Consider the following 19930-nt stretch of genomic DNA (forward strand, 5'->3'; position numbering starts at 1 on the left):
AATTTTCCTTAGAATTTGCTCCTCCAATTTGAATCTTTTGAACTTTAAAGTTGGGCCAATGAATTGTAGCTTTCTTCTAACTTTTCTTGAGTGCTTTTGGAGGCCTTCTTGTGTTCTTCCAACTTGCTATGTTCCTTGCAAAATAAATATCTTTCTCCTTGCAACATAAACATTAGTATCTATACTTCAAGGTGTTGTGATCATCAAAATCAATCTATGAATCAATCTTTGGGTCATCAATCTCCCCCTTTTTGATGATGACAAAACTTGGAGTATATGCAATATAAAAGATATTGTTTTCTAGAAGTAATACATAGCAAAGTTGCATGAAGTAGACAACATGTATATTTAAAACAAAACATACTTCATGATAATGCTTTAGATTTAATCAGCTTAACACAATCAATATATTTCAGTTCAAGCTGATTATCACTACATAGCAAAGTTGCATGAAGTAGACAACATGTATATTTAAAACAAAACATACTTCATGATAATGCTTTAGATTTAATCAGCTTAACACAATCAATATATTTCAGTTCAAGCTGATTATCACTACATAGCAAAGTTGCATGAAGTAGACAACATGTATATTTAAAACATACTTCATGATAATGCTTTAGATTTAATCATCTTAACACAATCAATATATTTCAGTTCAAGCTGATTATCACAAAGCATTATAAGCATATACTTAGATATTTCTCCCCCTTTTTGACAGCATCAAAAAGATAGTGAAACATTAAGCACAAAGATCAGAACACTCAAATATTTCTTTCCCTTACTATACTCTGGTTTGAATGTTACATTATTGCCAGGATATGAATCATTTAACTCAAGGCAATAATATTGAAATCAAATTAGTGAGCACAGATCAGAGCCAATTAAGATAATTTCAGAGCAGAACACATTGAATGTGATTTCAAGAAGTTTTCTAATTTGATACCACAGATAGTTTTCTAATCAAGTGTGGGTGGAATCTCTCTTAGGTTAATTCAAGAAGTACCACAAATGATATTCAATGAAAACACGAGTGGAAATCTAACCTCTCTTCAATAATAAGTATGAAAGCTTGTTCAATTAAGACCTTTTGCCCAATCTATTAAGTATTTTATCAAACATGAGAGCAATTTTGATTAATTTTCAGAGTAAAAGATCAAAACTTATATATGTGAAAGACATATCATCATGTTGGGTCATTAATTCTTAATGACTTCAAAGGTTCTTTATAATAATAAGTGCATTTGAGCACAAATACCAAATTATGAAATCATGCAATTTGTGATACATCTTAGAGCTCTTTTAAAGACTTTCTTTTATTCCTTTAGAAAATAAGCACAATTTGATACATAAAATAATGAATTGGCACAAAATAGAAGTTCTAAAGAGTAAGCCAATTAAAACTCATTAGTGAGGTTCAAAATAGATTTTCTAAGAGATACTCAAGAAAATTTAATACATTGTTCTCCTCCTGTTTTATTAAATTAGAGGCTCTTAAGATTTGTAATTTGGTTCATGAGTGATGCATAAGATATACTAACCAAATAATACGCCTCAAGGTGTATCATAAAGATTTTCAGATTTAAATTTCAGATGATACATATTGGAGAGTATTAGGATCACTTTTCATTTAGTATTCTTTCCCTCTCCTATAGATTTATGTAATTAAGTTCCATAAGACCTCTCCTTCTAAAATTTTGTTTCTCCCCCTCAATTGATCATTCCATTTAAGAGTTTAAAATTTGAAGATAGAACTCATCTCAAGGTAATTAAAGCATGTTTTGCAATATCAGGAGGTTCATCAAAATCAATCCATAAAATTCAAGGTATGCATCAAATTGAAGTAATTTTAGGTTAAGATTATCTAAAGCTCCTCCTCAAAAGATGCATTCTTTTTTAATCATTCTTTTCTTTGGTTGAATTTCAGATTTTAGTGATAAACGTTAATAACACTGAAATTCTATGACATCGAGAATGTAGAGTAATCTAGTATTATTCAAAATTTGTAGCAATTACTCTTTCTAATCCTTTAAGAACAAGGTATGCTTCCTCTTCAACTTTGAGAAAATGTACTGAAATATTAATCAAAAATAATTCATTTGAAGCTTAGTTTCTTTCAAAAGCATTTACATTTTCTTTCTTTTAGATCATTCACTCTATTGATGAAAGTCTTTAATGATATAGGAGAGAAAAAACATATAGATGATCATGGAAGTATATGTATTTATAGAACTCAATTTCTTAATCACAATTTTTTCAGCAATGTATACATGAAACTCAATAAATTTTTTAAATATTAAAATAAAGTCATATATTTTAAAAATATTTACTTGCAATCAAGATCATTGAAAGACACATCATTTAGACCAATATTGGTACATTTTAATGATAAGAAAAGATATGTTTCGGATGCGTATCGGAGCAATCAAAATAAATTCTGTTTTTCTTACATTAACATTTTATTTAGTAATCATATGGAGTTTAAGCTTTTATACAAAATCAAATTCTGAATTTCATAAAGATTTTCAATAGAGGCCTTTTAAGTCATAATTTGAGATATGTATCTTTCACATTGTGGCTCATCTTAAATTATTATGATTGACAAATACATATTTCAATACCATTAAAGCACTTTCAGAATCTTTGTGTTTAATTTTGAGTTTCGATACAAAATAAAGGATATTTTAACAAGTATTAGGACATTATGTATCAAAGTTAGGCGAGTAGAAAAATAGATCAAAATCAATTTATTTTTCCTAAATAGAGATATTCTTCTCTTCTCCTTTCTACAATTTTATTTAGCTTTCAGATTTTAACAATGATTGTGAATGACAAATCTGAAATTTCTTTTCAATAGAACCAAACAAAGGATGTTATGTAGCAATTCAAACATTCAAACAAATTGTCCAAGGATGAAGCATTACAAAACATTGAGAATCAAGACATCATACCATATGCAAAATAAATCATGTGTTAAATCATGCATTAAAATATTAAGAACAAGCATGTCAAGGATCCAAATCAATATTTTTCAAATAAACTCCCCCTATTTAAATATAATCTTGCAATGATTTTATCCTTAAAGTGTGTTTTCAAGTGATTAAAAATTTGACTTAATTCTACTTTCATTTACTTTGTTTTTCATTTATAACTTTCTTATGCTCTATACTCTATTTGCTCCCTATCCGGTGGAGTTGGGAAGGGGCACGAGGTACTACCACTAGCCTCCCTCTTGTGCCGTCCCTAATATGCCCTTCACCGAATAGTTGGGTCAAATAGTGCCGGGTACTACCACTAGCCTCCCCATTGGCACCATCCCTATGATGAGCAATATAGAAAGGTTAAAATGTTTACCTCAAAACCTCCCTATTTAAGTGTAATTAATTATGGATTTTATCCCTTCCAAAAGAATGCTCACACAAGTCTCACAAATGTGTCGAATATATTAAGTTTGTTTTGCTTTTCCTTAAGGTTGAAGTGTTTGCCTCTACTTGGATTTTACTTCTCTTGAATAATATCCATTTTCTTTTCTTTATCTCTCTCTCTTTTTGTTATTCTCAAGTAATTTTCATGAGAGAGCAGAATAGAGAATTAATCTTACGTATCATATATATGTATATCATGCAAACAACATTTTTATTATGCTCAAGGATTCATAACTTCTCACAAGTTATTTTACATCAACATTTTAAGCATATACTTGTGTATTTCATGGTTATGACATAGGCAAAGATATATTTTAGTTTGGACAAACCATGAAATAATTTCTAAAAGTATAAGTCAGTCAATACACATATAGACATGATATCAAAAATTAATAATTAAAGAATTTAATCATGCCATAATAAGATTTAAGTTACTGACTTTGCTCAACTAATTTGTGAGAAAGGTATCTAAATTACCTATTCATTATATGTTCTTCAAGCCAAACTAGATTTCTTATGTGTGAACTTTTGGCTGAAGAAGATCCTCTTGTTTGCATGTGAATGTTTAGTGTATCTTACATGAAGATATCCTTCAAGTTGAAATTTCTCATTTTTCTTTCTTGAAGGAAGGTCATTAGTTTCTTTAAGATACAAAGCATTCATCCAACATATATATTTTTTTTAACTAGATGACTCAATATAAGATATGACAATAGTTGCATGTTGAGTCACTTTTCTCAAGAGATTGCCTAAATATAAGCAAGCACATATCATTTGAACTAAAGAGATAGATTCATTAACCAAGATAGTTTAAGTCAATTTAGTTTAGATTCTATTTGCTTAAGATAATTATCAATAAGATATGTTAACTATGTTTTAATCAATTTATCTTTAACATTTGTTTCTATCAAAATTCAGATTATGATTTATTTGTTATCAATAAAATATGATTAATTAAAGTTAGATTGAAGGCTTGCACAAGGTCACATAATGAGCATACAATCTGGTCTACTAGCTGTATGATAAAATAATTATTCTATCATGCTTCAATACAGCTTTAACACAATAGATCTACTTTGCTCATCCTTTTCAAATTCTACAAGATGGGGTCATAGATATACCTTCTTCATGCCAATCTTCTATAAGAGTTTTCTTGTGGACTAACGTTGGTCAATGAAGATCCCCTTTCCTGTTTGTCTTAATTTGGAGTTTGAGAGAAGATGTTAATTCATTCATCATATTTCAAACTCACTTTGCAATATAACTCTTTATTAGTATAACCAAAAATGATGTCATCAATGCATACTTTGAGTAAATAAGATATCACAAATTCATCTTTTTGATGCATAGATTTATCACTATTACTTTCTATCAAAAAGGTTGCTTAAGCTTTTATATATCATGCTTTTGATACTTGTTCTAAATCACATATTGCTTTATCATATATGTAATGTGTATTTTTAAATATGGTGGTTATTTTTCATAGATCTCCTTTTTAATGAAGTAACCACATAGGAGTGACTTCTACACATTCATTTGACAGAATATAAAGCTCATGAAGCAAGCACATGATAATGATGATCTTTACTTCTAATCATGCAAGAATCTTTATCAAGATCTATTTCCTCTTTTCTTGATTTAGTCTTTTAGTAGTCATCAATTTTTCTTCATTAAGTGCATATGTAAAAGATTAATCATTTAATTTGATTTTAGTATTTTCATAATAAATCATTAGTCTCATAAAGAATAAAATGAATTGATACTTCTACAACTAGAATTTTTCATGAATGTTCTATATGCATTGCTTGATGAATGATATCCAAGGATAGACATATCTCTATCAGATTTGGCATTATTTTCATAATAACATGTACGACTGAAAAATATGAAAGATATGCAATGGTTTATTTTCCATTTTTCAGAAGATCAAAATTTTCATCAAAAATAGAAATCATATGTATGACAAGCAGTGATGATAGTCTTTTAAAAGATGACTATCATACATAATTGTCTTTTTCATTTCTTCAAGAATTCTATTAATCCTATTTTGCTTATGGTGTCCTTGGTGCTGAAATCATTGGATTTAATATTATTTTCTGTATAACCTTTATCAGGATTTTGGTTTTCAATACTGTGCCATGATACTCTTTATCTTCACAGTTTGGAAACCTTTATCATTTGAAACATTTTTACATGATTTAGCAAATACAGAAAATATTTTAATTTTATTTGCCAAGAACAAATCCAATGTAAGCTTTTGAAAACTTAGTGATGGAAACAACAATTTAGAAATTGATTTTTGTTTGTTTCCTTAGTTAGCATGCATAGCAAACTTTGACCTTTCAGAAGATAATCTAAGTAAGCCAATGGCAAGGTCTTTTGAGATTAAGTACATACTAGCATGAGTTGATTTTATATGCCAAAGATGGTTTCTTTAATCTTGGTATTCATAGTGCATATATTCAAAAGCATACCAAGTACACATTATCATATCTATGATCAATAAACAATAATGCCATGGATAATAACTCTCAATCAAGCATATAGAGAATTCATAGAGTCATTCTTAATAAATTGATTAATCATTTAGCAACTTATCCAATAGTGAGTAAAGTATACTAAAAAATGAAGAGATTTGATTATATTTCCAAAAGTATTTTTTATATCACAAAATTGATCACTACTAGCAAATCATATCAAATACTAAAGCACAAATAATGAGGAGATGCAAGAATTACTGATTTCATTATTATTTTTTTTGTTAATAACTTTTTAAGTTTCTTTATGTTCCATAGGTACCTTGGTACACCTATGTGTACATCCTCATTTTCTCATTTTGGGTACCCAAGCTTGCTTGAGTCCTTGTGAGTTAGGACATATGGTTCCTTTTGGAACCCATATCTGTTTAATAGTAATAACTTTACCATTTGATTTAATTATACTAGAACGATAGGTAAAGTTGTTATTCCCATCCTTTTCATTTTTGAAATAAGTTATCTTATTTAATGGTTTGCTTGGTAAATTGATAACCTTTTTCTCTAGAGATTTATGGCTAAGTGAAGGAGTCAAGCTAAATTTTGATTTATCAAAATCAGCATGTTGGCTTTCAAACATCATTTTTAATCTTTCTGAACTTACAGTGAATTTGTTAATAAAACATCTTAATTGGTTAATTTCTTTACTTAAGTTTTGATTTTCTTTAATTAAGCTATGATTTTTCTGAATCAATTCTTCTGAAAATGACCTTAAGCTTTCATTTTCAGAATTTAGTTTCTTAAGATTTTTATTCTTTACAGTTAATTTTCTACATTCACTATACAACTTATGAAAAGCATTTAATAATTCATCATAAGAGAATTCTTCTTGAAAATCATTTGAGGTAAGAGTAGATTCAGATTTTACCTTGTCTTCTTGTGCCATAAAGCACAAGTCAGTTACCTCTTGTAGTTTCTTGGAGCTAATATCATTATTGTTGCTCCTAACCTTTATTTTTTGGCTTGACTCTTTCTTGGTCAAGGCTTTCTTCCTTTTTATCTCTTTCTTCCTTTCTTCTTGCTTCCTCTTTTTCTTTGTCTTTAGGAAGCTGATTTGCCTCGGAGTCGACTTGGACCTTATTGGAGTCGACTCGGTTATCTTGAGGGTCGACTCTGAAATACTTGGAGTCGACTCGACTGAGGTGGGAGATTCAACACCTTTTTCTGCAGTCTCATTGTTAGAATGTAATTGAAACACATGAGAGCTAATCTGAGATTTATCATAAATATTTTCTAAAGTATCCCAGATCTCCTTAGCAGATAAGCATGCAGAAATTTCATTAAACTTTGTTTCTTGAATAGCACAATATAATATGTTCATAGCATTAGCATTTAATTGTGCTAAGTCCTTCTCATTAATGTGAGAGAGTGTGTGAAGGTCATTTATTATGATTTTCCATAGATAATAGTTTTGTGATTGAATGAAGATGCGCATGCGTATTTTCCAATGTGGGTAGTTTATACCATTAAACAGTGGAGGTGTATCAATTGATTGTCCTTCTCCTAGAAAACTATCTATTTGAGTTGTCATGATCTTTGGCTCTAGTCGGTTAAGACTACAAATAATATTTGAGCACCTGCTCTGATACCACTTGTTGCCCAGTAGATACAACCCAAGAGGGGGGGGGGGGTGAATTGGGTCTTTTAAAACTTTTAAAAGACTTCTAGCACTTTTTGATTAATTATGCTAAGTTGTATATATGCATAGTGAAAGTTAAACTTAGCGACAGTTTGATGTATAGAATGTGACTTGATTGAGTATGCTTGCAACTAAAGAATTCGCGGATAATAGTTAAGCAAGCAATTTATCTAAGTGAGTAAGTGTGTGAGTTAGATAATGACAAAAAAACATTATAAACACAGCAAACATATAGTGGTTCGGTGCACCCCAGCACCTACATCCACTCCCCAAGACTTCTTGGGAATTTCACTATAATCCTACAGATTACAGTCGGTTGTTTTACAAGCTCACAACCCAACTTGTTGTTTTACGAGCGCACAACGAACTCGGTCGGTTTTCCCAGGCTCACCGACTAGAACAAACCCCGATTGTTTTTCCGGGCTCACAATCAAATCCTTACACGTTGGTTTTACCCTCGGCTCACCAACAAACCTTAATCCCGTTGGTTTTCCCTTTGGCTCACCAACAAACCTTAATCCCGTTGGTTTTTCCTTTGGCTCACCAACAAACCTTACACCGTTGGTTTTCCCTTTGGCTCACCAACAAACTTTTAACCCCTTGATTCAATCCCTTGATTGAATCAAGTTACAAGATATTAAAACAAAGAATAAGAATAAATCAAAGCTTCTTAAGCAAGCAGATATGACAATATAAACAAATAGAGTAAAGAGAAGCCCTCAAACGAGTTTTGAAGATGGAGGAGCTCGGCTTCTTCTTTACTTGATCCTCCTCTGATTTGGCATGAAGTAGAGGATCCCCGAGGCAGCACACGGATGGAGAGGAAGCTTTCGGATTCACTTGGATGCTCTTCTTCTCTCTATTTCGTTTTGGATGGCCCTTTTGTGCTTGTGGGAGATTTCCTTTGCAATCTCTTTGAGATCTCTTTCCTAGATGATCTCTCCCACTTCCATAAGTTCTCCCCTAGCTCTCTTCTTGTTTTTATAGCTTTGGATGGCGTGGAAACAAGAATATAGCCGTTAGAGACAAGAAAAAGAGCCGTTGGACACAGTCTGCATTTCCTGACAATGTTACCGTTGGGATCGGAGTCGACTCGCGCGATCAGGAGTCGGCTCGGCTGTAGCAGGAGTCGACTCGAGCTTTTCCGGAGTCGACTCGGCAACTGTTCCAAGTTTGAATTAAAGTTGCCGTCTTGACTGGGAGTCGACTCGACTTAACCCGGAGTCGACTCGCCAACTTCTGGCGCTGACCTGGCAATTTTGGAGTCGGCTCATCCTCTGTAGTCCGTGGATCCTAATTTGAATTTTGTCCACTCGAGTCGACTCGACTGTCCTGGGAGTCGACTCGAATCTCAGAGCCCGAACTCCCGATTCTCTGTCTTTTGGCTCATCCAGTCTTGGAGTCGACTCGAACTTCCTTGGAGTCGACTCGGCTCTCAGTTTCCGAAAGTTGGTCTTCTGCCATCTTAGTGTAGCGCTGCCTTGGAGTCGACTCGAGCTGTCTGGGAGTCGACTCGAATCTCAGAGTCGGAAAACTGATCCTCTGTATTTTGGAGCCGCGCTGCCTTGGAGTCGACTCGACTTGTCTTGGAGTCGACTCGCCTCTCAGAGACGAAAATACCGTCTTCTGTCTTGGGGTTGCGCTGTCTTTGGAGTCGACTCGGACTTTGTGGGAGTCGACTCGAATCTCAGTGTCCAAAAACTGCTTCTCTGAGTTTTTCCTTGTGTACCACTGAGAGTCGACTCTCGCTTTCTTTGGAGTCGACCCGGCAACCATTGGAGTCGACTCGAATTCCTCAGGAGTCGACTCGAAGACTATTCTTTTGAATTTTCCTTTGAATTTGCTCCTCCAATTTGAATCTTTTGAACTTTAAAGTTGGGCCAATGAATTGTAGCTTTCTTCTAACTTTTCTTGAGTGCTTTTGGAGGCCTTCTTGTGTTCTTCCAACTTGCTATGTTCCTTGCAAAATAAATATCTTTCTCCTTGCAACATAAACATTAGTATCTATACTTCAAGGTGTTGTGATCATCAAAATCAATCTATGAATCAATCTTTGGGTCATCAATCTCCCCCTTTTTGATGATGACAAAACTTGGAGTATATGCAATATAAAAGATATTGTTTTCTAGAAGTAATACATAGCAAAGTTGCATGAAGTAGACAACATGTATATTTAAAACAAAACATACTTCATGATAATGCTTTAGATTTAATCAGCTTAACACAATCAATATATTTCAGTTCAAGCTGATTATCACTACATAGCAAAGTTGCATGAAGTAGACAACATGTATATTTAAAACAAAACATACTTCATGATAATGCTTTAGATTTAATCAGCTTAACACAATCAATATATTTCAGTTCAAGCTGATTATCACTACATAGCAAAGTTGCATGAAGTAGACAACATGTATAAACATACTTCATGATAATGCTTTAGATTTAATCATCTTAACACAATCAATATATTTCAGTTCAAGCTGATTATCACAAAGCATTATAAGCATATACTTAGATATTTCTCCCCCTTTTTGACAGCATCAAAAAGATAGTGAAACATTAAGCACAAAGATCAGAACACTCAAATATTTCTTTCCCTTACTGTACTCTGGTTTGAATGTTACATTATTGCCAGGATATGAATCATTTAACTCAAGGCAATAATATTGAAATCAGATTAGTGAGCACAGATCAGAGCCAATTAAGATAATTTCAGAGCAGAACACATTGAATGTGATTTCAAGAAGTTTTCTAATTTGATACCACAGATAGTTTTCTAATCAAGTGTGGGTGGAATCTCTCTTAGGTTAATTCAAGAAGTACCACAAATGATATTCAATGAAAACACGAGTGGAAATCTAACCTCTCTTCAATAATAAGTATGAAAGCTTGTTCAATTAAGACCTTTTGCCCAATCTATTAAGTATTTTATCAAACATGAGAGCAATTTTGATTAATTTTCAGAGTAAAAGATCAAAACTTATATATGTGAAAGACATATCATCATGTTGGGTCATTAATTCTTAATGACTTCAAAGGTTCTTTATAATAATAAGTGCATTTGAGCACAAATACCAAATTATGAAATCATGCAATTTGTGATACATCTTAGAGCTCTTTTAAAGACTTTCTTTTATTCCTTTAGAAAATAAGCACAATTTGATACATAAAATAATGAATTGGCACAAAATAGAAGTTCTAAAGAGTAAGCCAATTAAAACTCATTAGTGAGGTTCAAAATAGATTTTCTAAGAGATACTCAAGAAAATTTAATACATTGTTCTCCTCCTGTTTTATTAAATTAGAGGCTCTTAAGATTTGTAATTTGGTTCATGAGTGATGCATAAGATATACTAACCAAATAACACGCCTCAAGGTGTATCATAAAGATTTTCAGATTTAAATTTCAGATGATACATATTGGAGAGTATTAGGATCACTTTTCATTTAGTATTCTTTCCCTCTCCTATAGATTTATGTAATTAAGTTCCATAAGACCTCTCCTTCTGAAATTTTGTTTCTCCCCCTCAATTGATCATTCCATTTAAGAGTTTAAAATTTGAAGATAGAACTCATCTCAAGGTAATTAAAGCATGTTTTGCAATATCAGGAGGTTCATCAAAATCAATCCATAAAATTCAAGGTATGCATCAAATTGAAGTAATTTTAGGTTAAGATTATCTAAAGCTCCCCCTCAAAAGATGCATTCTTTTTTAATCATTCTTTTCTTTGGTTGAATTTCAGATTTTAGTGATAAACGTTAATAACACTGAAATTCTATGACATCGAGAATGTAGAGTAATCTAGTATTATTCAAAATTTGTAGCAATTACTCTTTCTAATCCTTTAAGAACAAGGTATGCTTCCTCTTCAACTTTGAGAAAATGTACTGAAATATTAATCAAAAATAATTCATTTGAAGCTTAGTTTCTTTCAAAAGCATTTACATTTTCTTTCTTTTAGATCATTCACTCTATTGATGAAAGTCTTTAATGATATAGGAGAGAAAAAACATATAGATGATCATGGAAGTATATGTATTTATAGAACTCAATTTCTTAATCACAATTTTTCAGCAATGTATACATGAAACTCAATAAATTTTTTAAATATTAAAATAAAGTCATATATTTTAAAAATATTTACTTGCAATCAAGATCATTGAAAGACACATCATTTAGACCAATATTGGTACATTTTAATGATAAGAAAAGATATGTTTCGGATGCGTATCGGAGCAATCAAAATAAATTCTGTTTTTCTTACATTAACATTTTATTTAGTAATCATATGGAGTTTAAGCTTTTATACAAAATCAAATTCTGAATTTCATAAAGATTTTCAATAGAGGCCTTTTAAGTCATAATTTGAGATATGTATCTTTCACATTGTGGCTCATCTTAAATTATTATGATTGACAAATATATATTTCAATACCATTAAAGCACTTTCAGAATCTTTGTGTTTAATTTTGAGTTTCGATACAAAATAAAGGATATTTTAACAAGTATTAGGACATTATGTATCAAAGTTAGGCGAGTAGAAAGATAGATCAAAATCAATTTATTTTTCCTAAATAGAGATATTCTTCTCTTCTCCTTTCTACAATTTTATTTAGCTTTCAGATTTTAACAATGATTGTGAATGACAAATCTGAAATTTCTTTTCAATAGAACCAAACAAAGGATGTTATGTAGCAATTCAAACATTCAAACAAATTGTCCAAGGATGAAGCATTACAAAACATTGAGAATCAAGACATCATACCATATGCAAAATAAATCATGTGTTAAATCATGCATTAAAATATTAAGAACAAGCATGTCAAGGATCCAAATCAATATTTTTCAAATAAACTCCCCCTATTTAAATATAATCTTGCAATAATTTTATCCTTAAAGTGTGTTTTCAAGTGATTAAAAATTTGACTTAATTCTACTTTCATTTACTTTGTTTTCATTTATAACTTTCTTATGCTCTATACTCTATTTGCTCCCTATCCGGTGGAGTTGGGAAGGGGCACGAGGTACTACCACTAGCCTCCCTCTTGTGCCGTCCCTAATATGCCCTTCACCGAATAGTTGGGTCAAATAGTGCCGGGTACTACCACTAGCCTCCCCATTGGCACCATCCCTATGATGAGCAATATAGAAAGGTTAAAATGTTTACCTCAAAACCTCCCTGTTTAAGTGTAATTAATTATGGATTTTATCCCTTCCAAAAGAATGCTCACACAAGTCTCACAAATGTGTCGAATATATTAAGTTTGTTTTGCTTTTCCTTAAGGTTGAAGTGTTTGACTCTACTTGGATTTTACTTCTCTTGAATAATATCCATTTTCTTTTCTTTATCTCTCTCTCTTTTTGTTATTCTCAAGTAATTTTCATGAGAGAGCAGAATAGAGAATTAATCTTACGTATCATATATATGTATATCATGCAAACAACATTTTCATTATGCTCAAGGATTCATAACTTCTCACAAGTTATTTTACATCAACATTTTAAGCATATACTTGTGTATTTCATGGTTATGACATAGGCAAAGATATATTTTAGTTTGGACAAACCATGAAATAATTTCTAAAAGTATAAGTCAGTCAATACACATATAGACATGATATCAAAAATTAATAATTAAAGAATTTAATCATGCCATAATAAGATTTAAGTTACTGACTTTGCTCAACTAATTTGTGAGAAAGGTATCTAAATTACCTATTCATTATATGTTCTTCAAGCCAAACTAGATTTCTTATGTGTGAACTTTTGGCTGAAGAAGATCCTCTTGTTTGCATGTGAATGTTTAGTGTATCTTACATGAAGATATCCTTCAAGTTGAAATTTCTCATTTTTCTTTCTTGAAGGAAGGTCATTAGTTTCTTTAAGATACAAAGCATTCATCCAACATATATATTTTTTTTAACTAGATGACTCAATATAAGATATGACAATAGTTGCATGTTGAGTCACTTTTCTCAAGAGATTGCCTAAATATAAGCAAGCACATATCATTTGAACTAAAGAGATAGATTCATTAACCAAGATAGTTTAAGTCAATTTAGTTTAGATTCTATTTGCTTAAGATAATTATCAATAAGATATGTTAACTATGTTTTAATCAATTTATCTTTAACATTTGTTTCTATCAAAATTCAGATTATGATTTATTTGTTATCAATAAAATATGATTAATTAAAGTTAGATTGAAGGCTTGCACAAGGTCACATAATGAGCATACAATCTGGTCTACTAGCTGTATGATAAAATAATTATTCTATCATGCTTCAATACAGCTTTAAACACAATAGATCTACTTTGCTCATCCTTTTCAAATTCTACAAGATGGGGTCATAGATATACCTTCTTCATGCCAATCTTCTATAAGAGTTTTCTTGTGGACTAACGTTGGTCAATGAAGATCCCCTTTCCTGTTTGTCTTAATTTGGAGTTTGAGAGAAGATGTTAATTCATTCATCATATTTCAAACTCACTTTGCAATATAACTCTTTATTAGTATAACCAAAAATGATGTCATCAATGCATACTTTGAGTAAATAAGATATCACAAATTCATCTTTTTGATGCATAGATTTATCACTATTACTTTCTATCAAAAAGGTTGCTTAAGCTTTTATATATCATGCTTTGATACTTGTTCTAAATCACATATTGCTTTATCATATATGTAATGTGTATTTTTAAATATGGTGGTTATTTTTCATAGATCTCCTTTTTAATGAAGTAACCACATAGGAGTGACTTCTACACATTCATTTGACAGAATATAAAGCTCATGAAGCAAGCACATGATAATGATGATCTTTACTTCTAATCATGCAAGAATCTTTATCAAGATCTATTTCCTCTTTTCTTGATTTAGTCTTTTAGTAGTCATCAATTTTTCTTCATTAAGTGCATATGTAAAAGATTAATCATTTAATTTGATTTTAGTATTTTCATAATAAATCATTAGTCTCATAAAGAATAAAATGAATTGATACTTCTACAACTAGAATTTTTCATGAATGTTCTATATGCATTGCTTGATGAATGATATCCAAGGATAGACATATCTCTATCAGATTTGGCATTATTTTCATAATAACATGTACGACTGAAAAATATGAAAGATATGCAATGGTTCATTTTCCATTTTTCAGAAGATCAAAATTTTCATCAAAAATAGAAATCATATGTATGACAAGCAGTGATGATAGTCTTTTAAAAGATGACTATCATACATAATTGTCTTTTTCATTTCTTCAAGAATTCTATTAATCCTATTTTGCTTATGGTGTCCTTGGTGCTGAAATAATTGGATTTAATATTATTTTCTGTATAACCTTTATCAGGATTTTGGTTTTCAATACTGTGCCATGATACTCTTTATCTTCACAGTTTGGAAACCTTTATCATTTGAAATATTTTTACATGATTTAGCAAATACAGAAAATATTTTAATTTTATTTGCCAAGAACAAATCCAATGTAAGCTTTTGAAAACTTAGTGATGGAAACAACAATTTAGAAATTGATTTTTGTTTGTTTCCTTAGTTAGCATGCATAGCAAACTTTGACCTTTCAGAAGATAATCTAAGTAAGCCAATGGCAAGGTCTTTTGAGATTAAGTACATACTAGCATGAGTTGATTTTATATGCCAAAGATGGTTTCTTTAATCTTGGTATTCATAGTGCATATATTCAAAAGCATACCAAGTACACATTATCATATCTATGATCAATAAACAATAATGCCATGGATAATAACTCTCAATCAAGCATATAGAGAATTCATAGAGTCATTCTTAATAAATTGATTAATCATTTAGCAACTTATCCAATAGTGAGTAAAGTATACTAAAAAATGAAGAGATTTGATTATATTTCCAAAAGTATTTTTTATATCACAAAATTGATCACTACTAGCAAATCATATCAAATACTAAAGCACAAATAATGAGGAGATGCAAGAATTACTGATTTCATTATTATTTTTTTTGTTAATAACTTTTTAAGTTTCTTTATGTTCCATAGGTACCTTGGTACACCTATGTGTACATCCTCATTTTCTCATTTTGGGTACCCAAGCTTGCTTGAGTCCTTGTGAGTTAGGACATATGGTTCCTTTTGGAACCCATATCTGTTTAATAGTAATAACTTTACCATTTGATTTAATTATACTAGAACGATAGGTAAAGTTGTTATTCCCATCCTTTTCATTTTTGAAATAAGTTATCTTATTTAATGGTTTGCTTGGTAAATTGATAACCTTTTTCTCTAGAGATTTATGGCTAAGTGAAGGAGTCAAGCTAAATTTTGATTTATCAAAATCAGCATGTTGGCTTTCAAACATCATTTTTAATCTTTCTGAACTTACAGTGAATTTGTTAATAAAACATCTTAATTGGTTAATTTCTTTACTTAAGTTTTGATTTTCTTTAATTAAGCTATGATTTTTCTGAATCAATTCTTCTGAAAATGACCTTAAGCTTTCATTTTCAGAATTTAGTTTCTTAAGATTTTTATTCTTTACAGTTAATTTTCTACATTCACTATACAACTTATGAAAAGCATTTAATAATTCATCATAAGAGAATTCTTCTTGAAAATCATTTGAGGTAAGAGTAGATTCAGATTTTACCTTGTCTTCTTGTGCCATAAAGCACAAGTCAGTTACCTCTTGTAGTTTCTTGGAGCTAATATCATTATTGTTGCTCCTAACCTTTATTTTTTGGCTTGACTCTTTCTTGGTCAAGGCTTTCTTCCTTTTTATCTCTTTCTTCCTTTCTTCTTGCTTCCTCTTTTTCTTTGTCTTTAGGAAGCTGATTTGCCTCGGAGTCGACTTGGACCTTATTGGAGTCGACTCGGTTATCTTGAGGGTCGACTCTGAAATACTTGGAGTCGACTCGACTGAGGTGGGAGATTCAACACCTTTTTCTGCAGTCTCATTGTTAGAATGTAATTGAAACACATGAGAGCTAATCTGAGATTTATCATAAATATTTTCTAAAGTATCCCAGATCTCCTTAGCAGATAAGCATGCAGAAATTTCATTAAACTTTGTTTCTTGAATAGCACAATATAATATGTTCATAGCATTAGCATTTAATTGTGCTAAGTCCTTCTCATTAATGTGAGAGAGTGTGTGAAGGTCATTTATTATGATTTTCCATAGATAATAGTTTTGTGATTGAATGAAGATGCGCATGCGTATTTTCCAATGTGGGTAGTTTATACCATTAAATAGTGGAGGTGTATCAATTGATTGTCCTTCTCCTAGAAAACTATCTATTTGAGTTGTCATGATCTTTGGCTCTAGTCGGTTAAGACTACAAATAATATTTGAGCACCTGCTCTGATACCACTTGTTGCCCAGTAGATACAACCCAAGAGGGGGGGGGTGAATTGGGTCTTTTAAAACTTTTAAAAGACTTTTAGCACTTTTTGATTAATTATGCTAAGTTGTATATATGCATAGTGAAAGTTAAACTTAGCGACAGTTTGATGTATAGAATGTGACTTGATTGAGTATGCTTGCAACTAAAGAATTCGCGGATAATAGTTAAGCAAGCAATTTATCTAAGTGAGTAAGTGTGTGAGTTAGATAATGACAAAAAAACATTATAAACACAGCAAACATATAGTGGTTCGGTGCACCCCAGCACCTACATCCACTCCCCAAGACTTCTTGGGAATTTCACTATAATCCTACAGATTACAGTCGGTTGTTTTACAAGCTCACAACCCAACTTGTTGTTTTACGAGCGCACAACGAACTCGGTCGGTTTTTCCAGGCTCACCGACTAGAACCAACCCCGATTGTTTTTCCGGGCTCACAATCAAACCCTTACACGTTGGTTTTACCCTCGGCTCACCAACAAACCTTAATCCCGTTGGTTTTCCCTTTGGCTCACCAACAAACCTTAATCCCGTTGGTTTTCCCTTTGGCTCACCAACAAACCTTACACCGTTGGTTTTCCCTTTGGCTCACCAACAAACCTTTAACCCCTTGATTCAATCCCTTGATTGAATCAAGTTACAAGATATTAAAACAAAGAATAAGAACAAATCAAAGCTTCTTAAGCAAGCAGATATGACAATATAAACAAATAGAGTAAAGAGAAGCCCTCAAACGAGTTTTGAAGATGGAGGAGCTCGGCTTCTTCTTTACTTGATCCTCCTCTGATTTGGCATGAAGTAGAGGATCCCCGAGGCAGCACACGGATGGAGAGGAAGCTTTCGGATTCACTTGGATGCTCTTCTTCTCTCTATTTCGTTTTGGATGGCCCTTTTGTGCTTGTGGGAGATTTCCTTTGCAATCTCTTTGAGATCTCTTTCCTAGATGATCTCTCCCACTTCCATAAGTTCTCCCCTAGCTCTCTTCTTGTTTTTATAGCTTTGGATGGCGTGGAAACAAGAATATAGCCGTTAGAGACAAGAAAAAGAGCCGTTGGACACAGTCTGCATTTCCTGACAATGTTACCGTTGGGATCGGAGTCGACTCGCGCGATCAGGAGTCGGCTCGGCTGTAGCAGGAGTCGACTCGAGCTTTTCCGGAGTCGACTCGGCAACTGTTTCAAGTTTGAATTAAAGTTGCCGTCTTGACTGGGAGTCGACTCGACTTAACCCGGAGTCGACTCGCCAACTTCTGGCGCTGACCTGGCAATTTTGGAGTCGGCTCATCCTCTGTAGTCCGTGGATCCTAATTTGAATTTTGTCCACTCGAGTCGACTCGACTGTCCTGGGAGTCGACTCGAATCTCAGAGCCCGAACTCCCGATTCTCTGTCTTTTGGCTCATCCAGTCTTGGAGTCGACTCGGCTCTCAGTTTCCGAAAGTTGGTCTTCTGCCATCTTAGTATAGCGCTGCCTTGGAGTCGACTCGAGCTGTCTGGGAGTCGACTCGAATCTCAGAGTCGGAAAACTGATCCTCTGTATTTTGGAGCCGCGCTGCCTTGGAGTCGACTCGACTTGTCTTGGAGTCGACTCGCCTCTCAGAGACGAAAATACCGTCTTCTGTCTTGGGGTTGCGCTGTCTTTTGGAGTCGACTCGGACTTTGTGGGAGTCGACTCGAATCTCAGTGTCCAAAAACTGCTTCTCTGAGTTTTTCCTTGTGTACCACTGAGAGTCGACTCTCGCTTTCTTTGGAGTCGACCTGGCAACCATTGGAGTCGACTCGAATTCCTCAGGAGTCGACTCGAAGACTATTCTTTTGAATTTTCCTTTGAATTTGCTCCTCCAATTTGAATCTTTTGAACTTTAAAGTTGGGCCAATGAATTGTAGCTTTCTTCTAACTTTTCTTGAGTGCTTTTGGAGGCCTTCTTGTGTTCTTCCAACTTGCTATGTTCCTTGGCAAAATAAATATCTTTCTCCTTGCAACATAAACATTAGTATCTATACTTCAAGGTGTTGTGATCATCAAAATCAATCTATGAATCAATCTTTGGGTCATCAAGTAGGTTGGTTACGAAGAAAGATGTCGCTGCCCGTCGAAGGGTGGTTGAGATGGAAGCTGAACTAAGAGGCACTTTAGTGAGGGCGAAAGAGGACGAGCTCAAGGTCTCCAATCTTGGAAGAGAGCTATAGGTCGTCTGCCATTAGGCTGCTGAGGCAGAGAGGAAGGCTGCTCGAGTGATGAAGTGTGAGACTTCAGTTGAGTTTGAGTGGGACCTTGTCGAGTCCTCACTGGAAACTGCTCGGCTAAGGACTCCCCATTGACTTCCTTAGCTTTCCCAGGGAGGCCTTAGCATAAGATAAAGTCTAGACTCCTTCCGAATGTTGCAGTCGATGAAGGTCTAGCCAGCCTCAAGCTGCTTTTTGACGAGGATGAAGTGATGACCAAGAAGGAGCATATTTTTCTGATTAGTCGGCTGCTCCATCCGATCTATCTAGTTTGTAGAGTCTTATAAAGTCGGAGTCCAGTACTCATTTTGTAAGGTCGTTTGACTGCCGAGCCGATGTTATTTTGTAATCACAGCAATGAATGAAAGCTACTTTATTTTACATTTCATCTTTGCTTGAACTTGCGTGTAAGGAGTACACGTGGGTCCACTATGTTGTGTAGTTCAGTTCTGCATATGATCATCTCGATTACCACTTAGATCAATACGTTTGGAGGCCGAGGTGCTCGACCACACTGGAAGGTCTTATGGGCCTTGCCCCCCATTCTAGGCAATGCTTAGCTGAGGTGGGACTTTGATCCTTTCGAGAGAATATCCACAGGCTTGAGGGGTTTGAAGATCCATACTCCAGGCTGCAAAGACCCGAGGACCGCAATGCCATTGACGGAGGTGATTGAGCTAGATGTTTTGGGTCAGTTTAGACTTCA

This window comes from Phoenix dactylifera, unplaced genomic scaffold (assembly GCF_009389715.1).
Source record: "Phoenix dactylifera cultivar Barhee BC4 unplaced genomic scaffold, palm_55x_up_171113_PBpolish2nd_filt_p 000649F, whole genome shotgun sequence".
Classification (NCBI taxonomy): domain Eukaryota; kingdom Viridiplantae; phylum Streptophyta; class Magnoliopsida; order Arecales; family Arecaceae; genus Phoenix; species Phoenix dactylifera.